The 11278-nt window shown below is 29.7% G+C and overlaps 1 long non-coding RNA gene across 1 annotated transcript; it reads right to left on the minus strand.

Moving 5' to 3' along the window:
* Nucleotides 1-3927: 3927 nt before the first annotated feature.
* On the minus strand, nt 3928-8924 carry LOC111638306. The gene is made up of 4 exons (XR_002758840.1): nt 8723-8924; nt 4621-4715; nt 4445-4536; nt 3928-3955 (listed from the first exon to the last, which is right to left on the minus strand). It is a non-coding gene; the product is annotated as an uncharacterized LOC111638306 (long non-coding RNA).
* Between the last annotated feature and the right edge of the window lie 2354 nt (nt 8925-11278).

The raw sequence follows: 11278 nt of genomic DNA on the forward strand, positions 1-11278 counted from the left end.
CGCTGAACAGGTTTTAATAAAATTTGGCACAGAGATAGCTTACATGTTAGAGATGGACATAGGCTACATTTTACTGCGAGAAAATATCTTACTCCCACGAGAAAATTCAATATAACGCGGGCGAAGCTGTGGGTAGACAGCTAGTGATAAATAAAATAAGTCTTTTTACATTTATTACCTTTAAAATACAATTCTAATAATAATGAAAATAACATAAGGTTATTTAATTTTAATGTAACAAATGTGCACGATTTTCTTTGCACAACTTTGTAAAATCTGGTTGCTTTTTGGTCAGCTTCAGTCTCAAGTCATCTTCGAGTTGAAGTCGGTGATGATGTCTAGTTTTCATGTTTGTCATGGCCGAAAATCCGCTCTCGCAGAGGTATGTTGTGCAAAATGGTAGTAAATATTTTATTACCGCTTTGCTGACATGATAAATGTCTTTTAGGTCAGCCAAAAATTACTCAGTGATTGCTCTGCAAAACAACTCTCGAGTCTGCTGTTGCATGAAATGTCTATTAATTCCTCTTGGTCAGAGATGGGAAGGTGGTCAGTGGAGTTATTCGCAACAGCAACAAAAATTTTCAAAATTAATTTTGCGATAACAAATTGTGTTAATTGTACAATTTTTGTTTCTTGCGTAAGAATTTCATTTAGGTATTGTCGCAAATTCATTTTTTTAAATGAAATTTTGAGAATATTTTTAGTTATAAATAAGCGAATTTGTGCGTTCGACATCATGTTGTAAATTACCGAATTTTTGATGGTCCATCCATTATTTTTTTTTTGCTTCATTTCATGCATTTAAATTTTAAATTGACCGATTTTAGATTGCCGCACGTACCCCTTCATGCAATTTCATGTACCCCTGGGGGTATGTGTACCACTAATTGGGAACCATTGGTTTACTGTAAACAGTAAACCAATGGTTCCCAATTAGTGGTACACATTGGAAACCAATTGTACACATTGTGTACAACGACTTTGATGTGTGTGACAAAATTAAAGATCCCGCCAAGTGTGAGGTTTATGGTAATGTGATAAATGAAGCTTCAGTTCAAAACAAATGGCAGGGATTGTTGTCCAGAAGCATTGTGCTTCTTCAGGATAGCACATGTCCACAGCTGCTGCATTGATGAACTTGCTTCAGCAGTTTAAATGGGAAGTTTTCGAACATCCTCCTCATAGCCTAGACTTGGCTCCAAGTGATTACCATCTTTTCCCAAAATTGAAGGATTTTTTGGCCGGGAATCACTATGGAACTGACAACAAACTGAAAGAGGCCATTAATGACTGGTTCAAGAACTTGGCAGTAACTGAGTGTGTAGAAGCATAGAAAAGCTGATGAAACTCTATGACAAATGTTTAAATTTGTATGGCAACTATGTAGAAAAATAGCTAAAGTATCATATATGTTGTAAAATACATTTTGTTTCATTATCTTAAATAAAAATATCTAGAGATACAAACGTTCTTTACTTAAAATGACCTTCGTACTTTCAGCAGTGTATTAGTCTTCATCAGACAAATACAAAAATTTTTTGTCTGATGAAAACAGTAATGCACCATTGAAAGTACTTGCATTTATTTTGTATTTATTAGAGTTTTATGCCAAAAGACAGTTGTTTATTGTGTTGCTTAAACTTTCTAGTCAGAAAAACATTCCTAATTTTTCACTATTGCTTTACCTCTTTCAAAAAAGAGATGTCCCTCATAGGATAATACCCCACATTTTGTGAAACTGTACTATATATTTAAATTTCTTAAATTTACAGTCGACCCCCCATAACATGGGTTCATACAGTTCAGATTCCTATATGACGGCGAAAAAATTGCGACAGTATTCATACAAACACGCTAAAAAAACTCGTATAATTTGGTAAAACGTCATCGCTGACTTGTGTTGCGACAGGATTGGTCGAATCTAGACTAATAGTGGATATCGTACAAACTGTTGAGTTTAAACGAGCAGCAGACCTACTAAAAACCATTTATTATTTAACGTCCATAAAAATTATATTTATATTAATGATGTCTCCAAAGTTCAGCAAATTTTTCGCAAAAGAAATAATTTATCAGGAAGCACGCGAGCGCCATTCGATGACAAGCTCCACAACGAAAACAAGCTTAAGCAATGGCGTCATCAAACGGTGCACACTCGGTAAGTAATTCTACAATTTTTTGTTTATAGCGTAGTTTATATGAATTATTCCCAAAAAATTATTTGTATTTTGGAAATGTTGAGTCGAATTAGTCTAGAATCTATTAATTTTATGGAAGAAAACCTTTCAAACAGCCGTAGTCCGTAAACTGCATACATGCTGGGCTGTGATTGGCTCATGTATTCAAAGACTCTTAGAACATCAATTTCATAAAGAATGGAACGTATCTACCATGTTATGGGGGGTCGACAGTATATATATTTTATTCTCTTTAAATTATAAATTTCTTTTTTGGTTAGATTCAACATTGTTATAATGAATTTTTGAATCTATTAACAAATTAAAATAAAACATAATTTACAATAATATGCCAAATTGAAAATATAATAATTTTAAACAAATATCTTTAAATTAAAATCTAAAATAATAAAAATTAAAATATTTATAATTTTAACTTAATGTTAAGATAAGTTTCATACCAAAACAATTGCTTCATAAAAAAAAAAGCTCTAAATTCAAATGTAATTCAATACACACTTGCTAATTTGGCCTCTCAATTATCTGGCATATCCCAATGTAATTCCATTTCCACAAAAATATTAGTCATGTCACACATTCTGTTTTCCTGTTTACTTAGATTTAATTTCTGTGTACAGTATTGCATTCCATGCCATATTTCCCACCTTCCTCCAAAAAGAATTAGTACAGTTAAACCTCACTTAACGAGCATAATTTGTTCCAGATTCTTCCTCATAATGCTAAACATTCATTAAGTGAAACAGTTTTTTCCCCATAGAAATTAATGTAAAATACATAATGTGTTCTATGTCGAAAAAATATTCAAATATTTTAAGTATAATGTTTATTCAAAGAAAATTATACAATATACATTGTTAAGAAGTGTGAATCATCATCATCTTTTCTTTTAGCATGGAATGAACCAACCTGGAATGTGAATTAAATTTGCAAAAAACAAAAAAAAAAAATTACAGATAGTAGTATGTCTCATAAACACACCAAACGCTATGCAAAATTATGTAAAGGCTATAATTAAATATTAAAAATTAATTAATTTGACTACACAAAAGCCTNAAGTTAAGGGGACCGGAAAATCCAATTATGTTTAATTATACTAGAATATAAAATTTAAACAACAAAAGCTTAAAAGGAGTAATTTTATATAATTATGATAAATTTCTCTATTTAAAAAAAAAAAAAAACTAAGGAAGGCACTAGTTCAAAGTTAAAATTGTGTGGGGTCCATGTTATGAAATTTTGTTAAAAACTCATTTTTATATTAATTATTATAAAAAAGGCAGAAGGCTTAATTTTGAGGATAGAAGTAGCTTTTGAATATTATTATAAATTCCAATAATGAGTAAAATTTTCATTAATCCAACCTCACCCAAGATATGACTTGACCCTTATTGCCTTACCATTTGACTTTTAACACCAAAGTTTAATAGCATCAATGCCCCATATATAGAAAGAATCTAGTAATTTCAAAATCTTTGGCTCATTCAATCCTGAGATATAATGCAAAACAAACACTGACACACACACACACACTTTTATAAGGAAATTTGTTTTTAGATATTTGAACTCAAGTGTCAAAATGTAAACAAATGAAAAAAAAATGGGAGGTGGTCAAAATCTGACCAATCATTATACTTTCCCTATGTTATATCCTATAATAGTTGGGAAAGTAAAAATCTTCACTTTTTTACTTTGGTTTGTCTTATAATTTAAAAATTTATTTGAAATTACATTTCTTTTGCAAAAAAGCAAAACACCTGAAAAACAATATTGAATTCAATTCAGAGAAATAACTCTTTAAAATGATTAATAAAAATATTGATATATTATATTTTTGTATTTTACATAAATCACATTTTGTCTTTTTGTAATATTTGAAGTATAGCATTATTCATTTTTTTCTTTATCTTACTATTTTTGAATGAAAAACAAGCATCTTAATAGAACTGAATCTTTCAAAAATTGCAAATTATTATTATTTTTTATTACCAATTAAATGTATAATTGCTTTCTAATCTATTTAATTATTATGGACCATAAAGCATAATGAGAAATGTAATAACTATCTATAAAAAATATTATACAAAACAATTATTGTTGTTATCAGCTTTCAATCTTTTATAGCTTCAGAAATAAAAATTTTACAATAACCACAACTATTATTAGAAAACTGCAATTTGTATATAGTCATATTAAATATACAATTTTAAAAATTTACTTTGGATATAAAAAAAACTAATACTTACAGCATACATATAATAATCAAATAATTGAAACATACAATTAAGAACGTCAAAAGCAATCGGTTTCAAAACATGCATCATTTGCATATATTTGCCTAAAAAAATTGTTTACTGTTAATTGTTATATATATAAACTATATTACTCATATAGAAACAGTAAAAAAATATATTTGCCATACCAAATAATCTCAAAACATTCAAAGTTGTATTTGTCAAAATAGGAGGTTGCTTTTTCTTGGTAGTGAAGTTATGTTTTTTGTGTGTTTTTGAAACTCTAAATAAAAGTAAATAATATAATTTATTATATGACACAAACAGTATTATAAAGTAATTTCTCTTCTAAGATAAAAATTTAAAAATTTTCCATTTATGTGATTTGTCTAATAATTGCTATTTGCTATTTAATACAGGGTGTTTCTGAGATAATGGGACAAACTGGGGATGATTCCTCACAGGAAAATGAAAAAAGGCAAGTAAACATATATCTGAAAATGGATGGTTTTCAAGAAATCAAACTTATGACAGTATCAGATTTAAGACAGATTTTATTACATATTCTCTTGATTACATAGCACTCTTCATCAAAAAAATGTTCAAAATAGTCTTCATAAGCATCTATGTAAGCATGGAGACTTGAAAACATGGACTGCTGTACTTTTTAGAAGGTTTCAGGCCTTCTGCAAATGGTAGTGCCGACACTGACAATGCATTGCAGCAGCATGTTGACATTACCAATAGGAGCAGCATACACTAGCATCTTCAGGTGACACACAGATAAAAATCCAAAGGATTCAGACTGGGAATGTAGATGCCATGCCACTGGACCTGCTCTGCCTATGTATCTGTGTGGATATATAGTTTATTGTTTAATATAGCACATGCATATTGATTAAAGTGAGCTCCAGCTCACTTTATTTAATCAATGTGTACATGCTATAAAAGTTGATTAAAGTAAGCTGGAGCTCATTTTAGTCAAGAGTTATGTAAGAGAGTTATATAATAAAATTTATCTTGCATCTGACATTGTCATAAGAGGTTTGATTTCTCAAAACTGTCTATTTCTGGACATGTTTATATACCTTTTAATTTCTTTATTTTCCTGTAAGGAATCATCCTGAAGTTTGTCCCACCATTTCAGAAACACTTTGTATAAGTTAAGCCAAAAGCATATTGTACATCAGAAACTCTGAAAAGAGCTTTTTCTTGATTTTCCGAGCACTCAAACAGGAAGTTAAGGGGACCGGAAAATCCAATTATGTTTAATTATACTAGAATATAAAATTTAAACAACAAAAGCTTAAAAGGAGTAATTTTATATAATTATGATAAATTTCTCTATTTAAAAAAAAAAAAAAACTAAGGAAGGCACTAGTTCAAAGTTAAAATTGTGTGGGGTCCATGTTATGAAATTTTGTTAAAAACTCATTTTTATATTAATTATTATAAAAAAGGCAGAAGGCTTAATTTTGAGGATAGAAGTAGCTTTTGAATATTATTATAAATTCCAATAATGAGTAAAATTTTCATTAATCCAACCTCACCCAAGATATGACTTGACCCTTATTGCCTTACCATTTGACTTTTAACACCAAAGTTTAATAGCATCAATGCCCCATATATAGAAAGAATCTAGTAATTTCAAAATCTTTGGCTCATTCAATCCTGAGATATAATGCAAAACAAACACTGACACACACACACACACTTTTATAAGGAAATTTGTTTTTAGATATTTGAACTCAAGTGTCAAAATGTAAACAAATGAAAAAAAAATGGGAGGTGGTCAAAATCTGACCAATCATTATACTTTCCCTATGTTATATCCTATAATAGTTGGGAAAGTAAAAATCTTCACTTTTTTACTTTGGTTTGTCTTATAATTTAAAAATTTATTTGAAATTAAAACTTTCAAAGAATTTTTGGATTTTTTAAAATAAGTGGAACTTGTAAAAGTATTCCACCTACCAGAAGTCATTTGAGCAAGTTTTGCATATCAGAGAGCAATGACCATAAATTCAACAGTTAAATTCCTTCCATAGTTCCAGATGTGCATAGGCAATTAGAGAAGATGTCTCATGTTGCTTTGGGATATTTTTAAACAGACATTTTTAGAGATGACCAAGTAGCCTCAAATAAAGGGCTGATGAAAAAGTGTTCATGTTATTAAAAAATATAATAAGGAAGTAATAACACCTGAGTTTAATATCAAATACAAAACAACCCAAAATTATTTTAAATAAAATTTAGACTAATTACTTTGACAAAATAATATTTTAAGTTATCACACTGAAAATTTTTATAATCTAAATTGATTTAAATCTTTTTAAGGCACTTTCATTTAATTTGATATTTATGAAAACTACATTAAATATGAAATGTAAAAATGTTGGCTATTCTAACATTAATACTATGAAAAAATGCCACATCATGTATGATAATGCAATATAATAATTGGTTAAGGGAATATCTTTTAATAATAAATAACTTTTAAAATAAATATTCATTTAACTCAAAAAAACACATACAGGTAACTCTTGTATAATGCAGTACTTATATGACACAGTTTCAATATTATGCAGTTCAGAAACGGCAGCAATTCTTGAACAACACAGTATTTATACTATGCAATTTTGATACAAGTTGTTATGAAATAATCTGTTCATCTTATTCTAGCAAATGTTCTTTCAGTTGCTACAACATAGTTCACTAATATAGACAGATTGTGCATTTTCTATCAGCAAAATGTTGTTTTGGAAGATATTAGTGAAGACAAATCAAATTTATTTTTTGTGGGCAATGAAAGAATTGTTATTTATGATTCTTTTTTTTTTACAAATTTTAATAAGTTTATTTTTGTTTTGTAATTCATGTGTTGTTAAATGAAATTTTCTTAATTAAATAAAACAGTTTATATAAGAAACATGTAATAAAAATAAAATGTAAGAAACATGATAGATAAATTTTTATTTGTCAGAACCCATTCTAAAAATTTAATATCCAAAGTAAATAAGTTGTTAAGCTAAAAAAATCATAGAAATCAACAAGGAAGTTAATGAGATTTTATCTCTTGATCACACTTTCTTTCGAAAAGATAGTTTCCTGGAGCAACAATTCAGGGAAGTCAATGAAAAAATTTGAGGTTGGTCATCACATTCTTCATGATATTACCAAATTTGGGTATATTGTGATTCAGGAGAAGGTACCCTATAAAAGAGCAAAGTAAAAAGAGGTTAGAGGTTACCTGTCTCTGGGGTTTGTTCATTGCCTGAATTCTCTCTGTTAGTGTATCTGCATTTGGATTTGATGTCCATAAACTTATGCAGTATCTGAGATAAGGACATTTTGATATTCTAAAGACTTATTGCATCAAAGGAGCACCAAACTGTCTAAAGAACCTTAACCTGTCCAGTGTTATTCCTGACATCTTGGTTTGCAACCTGTTGACCTTAACTGATTGACCCAAAATATCTTGTATCATCATTGAAACTAGATGTCGCTAGTCATTATAATTTTTATATTAAAACTTCCGAAATATAATTTTTTTTGTTTTTACACTTATTAATATATTTATTTTGTTTGTGCAAAATTAAAAAATAATTTTGGACAATACAATAGCCACAATTTTTTTTTCCAAAAATGTGTAATTTTCGTTAGGCCTTAACATCGACAAAAATTCAATGTAACACCACATGCAACAGAGAAAAATTTCAACATCTGATAGGTTAAGGATGTTTGTTCTTAGGAAGAAGTTATTTGACACATGATTAAATTGTAAAACTCCCTTCCTAGACAGAATTAGTTGCGAGTAGGATGCCAAATAATACAGAAAAGTATAGGATATAGTAATAGATGTAAATATAGGTAAAGATAAAAAAGCTGTTGTCATTTGTGCAATAGTTTTACTTATGTTAAAATAAATCTAGTTGTTTTATTGTTACTTCACTGTCAAATCAATCACTTCTGAGCGCTATGTCTCTCCTATCCTTCCTTGATTTGCTTGCCCTCTGCTCCCCATACAATACTGCTGACACATGTACTCAAAGGTTTTCTGTGAATCCAATCACAGGTGGTGTCAGAAAAATCCTAAACCAAGGGGATGCTGCTCACATATTTAAAAAATCGTTTTGCAATGTAAAACGCACTTTTTATATGTAATGTGACATCTCATATAACAATTTTTATAAAAGCATTTTTGGCAGAACTTAAAACTTTTTGAATTTATGCTATGTAAATTAATTTTTAAAAAGTCATATACATTTCACAGAATATATTAATACACACTTCTGATAATCATCAGCATTTTCTTCTACATATTCTTTTTTCAATTCTTCTGGTACATCAGAATCATCGCTGTCAGAACTAAAGCTGTGTCGGGAAGTACTTTCATCAGTCTGAAAATATTTTAATAACTATTAATTAATTAAATCATTAAATTTTAAGTTAAAACATAATAAATTCAAATAAAAACAACATATGTCAAAATCATACAAAATATAAATAATGAATGCACCTTCAAAAATGTTTCAGAGTACTGAATAATGTCCAACTTTTATATCTTAGGTTTTATCTGGATAATATATATTTAAAATTTTCTCTGCTTTTTAGTAAGATTATATATTTTTCTTTAAAATAATCTTTAGTATATAATATACAAAAATATCTTCTAGACTAATGATTTTCAAACTTTTCTAATAATGCTCTACCATGAGAAAAATTTTTCATATCCCACCTTTTCCCAAATAAACTAAATTAATATTTGCTACAATAGGTGTTTTGCTCAAATTTAAAATTTGTTATAATTTTTTAACATTTGCATGCACACATGCAAAGACATAAAAAAATGTATAATATTAAAAATTGTTAGTGTAATAAATTGTCAGTATAACATTATCAAAATATGATGTATAATGACATTGCTAGCCATAATTCTTGTTTAACTATCAATGAAGATCAAAATTTTTTTCTTTATATCATATGTAAGTAAGATGCCTGTTTCTTACAAATATGATATTGAAAATGACAGCAAAATATCCATCATCTTTTATATAAATCAGAGACTCATCAAAACTTTGTCATTGCAAAAATTTGAACACATACTTGACAGCAAATTAGATAAGCAATACAAACAACTGTCTTTCAGCATTAAAATTCTAATAAACACAAAACATGCAAGTAAAGGGTCATTCTAAAAGAAAAGAACATTTTGATCTGATGAACCGCGCAGTTCTCCCACCCCACTGCCGCGTCATGGACTTTTCCATTTTTTCATGTCAGTCTGATGCTAACAGCGAGCCGCAACGATCGTTTACTGCAGTGGTTCCCAATTAGTTTTTCCTGCATACCACTTCAAGAAAGAGCTCAAACTCACATATCTCTTATAGCAGAAATTCATTTTAATCTATACTAATATTATAAATTCGAAGGTAATTCTCTGTCTGTCTGTTACCTTTTCACGTCTAAACCGCTGAACAGGTTTTAATAAAATTTGGCACAGAGATAGCTTACATGTTAGAGATGGACATAGGCTACATTTTACTGCGAGAAAATATCTTACTCCCACGAGAAAATTCAATATAACGCGGGCGAAGCTGTGGGTAGACAGCTAGTGATAAATAAAATAAGTCTTTTTACATTTATTACCTTTAAAATACAATTCTAATAATAATGAAAATAACATAAGGTTATTTAATTTTAATGTAACAAATGTGCACGATTTTCTTTGCACAACTTTGTAAAATCTGGTTGCTTTTTGGTCAGCTTCAGTCTCAAGTCATCTTCGAGTTGAAGTCGGTGATGATGTCTAGTTTTCATGTTTGTCATGGCCGAAAATCCGCTCTCGCAGAGGTATGTTGTGCAAAATGGTAGTAAATATTTTATTACCGCTTTGCTGACATGATAAATGTCTTTTAGGTCAGCCAAAAATTACTCAGTGATTGCTCTGCAAAACAACTCTCGAGTCTGCTGTTGCATGAAATGTCTATTAATTCCTCTTGGTCAGAGATGGGAAGGTGGTCAGTGGAGTTATTCGCAACAGCAACAAAAATTTTCAAAATTAATTTTGCGATAACAAATTGTGTTAATTGTACAATTTTTGTTTCTTGCGTAAGAATTTCATTTAGGTATTGTCGCAAATTCATTTTTTTAAATGAAATTTTGAGAATATTTTTAGTTATAAATAAGCGAATTTGTGCGTTCGACATCATGTTGTAAATTACCGAATTTTTGATGGTCCATCCATTATTTTTTTTTTGCTTCATTTCATGCATTTAAATTTTAAATTGACCGATTTTAGATTGCCGCACGTACCCCTTCATGCAATTTCATGTACCCCTGGGGGTATGTGTACCACTAATTGGGAACCATTGGTTTACTGTAAACAGTAAACCAATGGTTCCCAATTAGTGGTACACATTGGAAACCAATTGTACACATTGTGTACAACGACTTTGATGTGTGTGACAAAATTAAAGATCCCGCCAAGTGTGAGGTTTATGGTAATGTGATAAATGAAGCTTCAGTTCAAAACAAATGGCAGGGATTGTTGTCCAGAAGCATTGTGCTTCTTCAGGATAGCACATGTCCACAGCTGCTGCATTGATGAACTTGCTTCAGCAGTTTAAATGGGAAGTTTTCGAACATCCTCCTCATAGCCTAGACTTGGCTCCAAGTGATTACCATCTTTTCCCAAAATTGAAGGATTTTTTGGCCGGGAATCACTATGGAACTGACAACAAACTGAAAGAGGCCATTAATGACTGGTTCAAGAACTTGGCAGTAACTGAGTGTGTAGAAGCATAGAAAAGCTGATGAAACTCTATGACAAATGTTTAAATTTGT

This window comes from Centruroides sculpturatus, unplaced genomic scaffold (genome assembly GCF_000671375.1).
Source record: "Centruroides sculpturatus isolate CEXI.00-Female unplaced genomic scaffold, Cexi_2.0 scaffold1256, whole genome shotgun sequence".
Classification (NCBI taxonomy): domain Eukaryota; kingdom Metazoa; phylum Arthropoda; class Arachnida; order Scorpiones; family Buthidae; genus Centruroides; species Centruroides sculpturatus.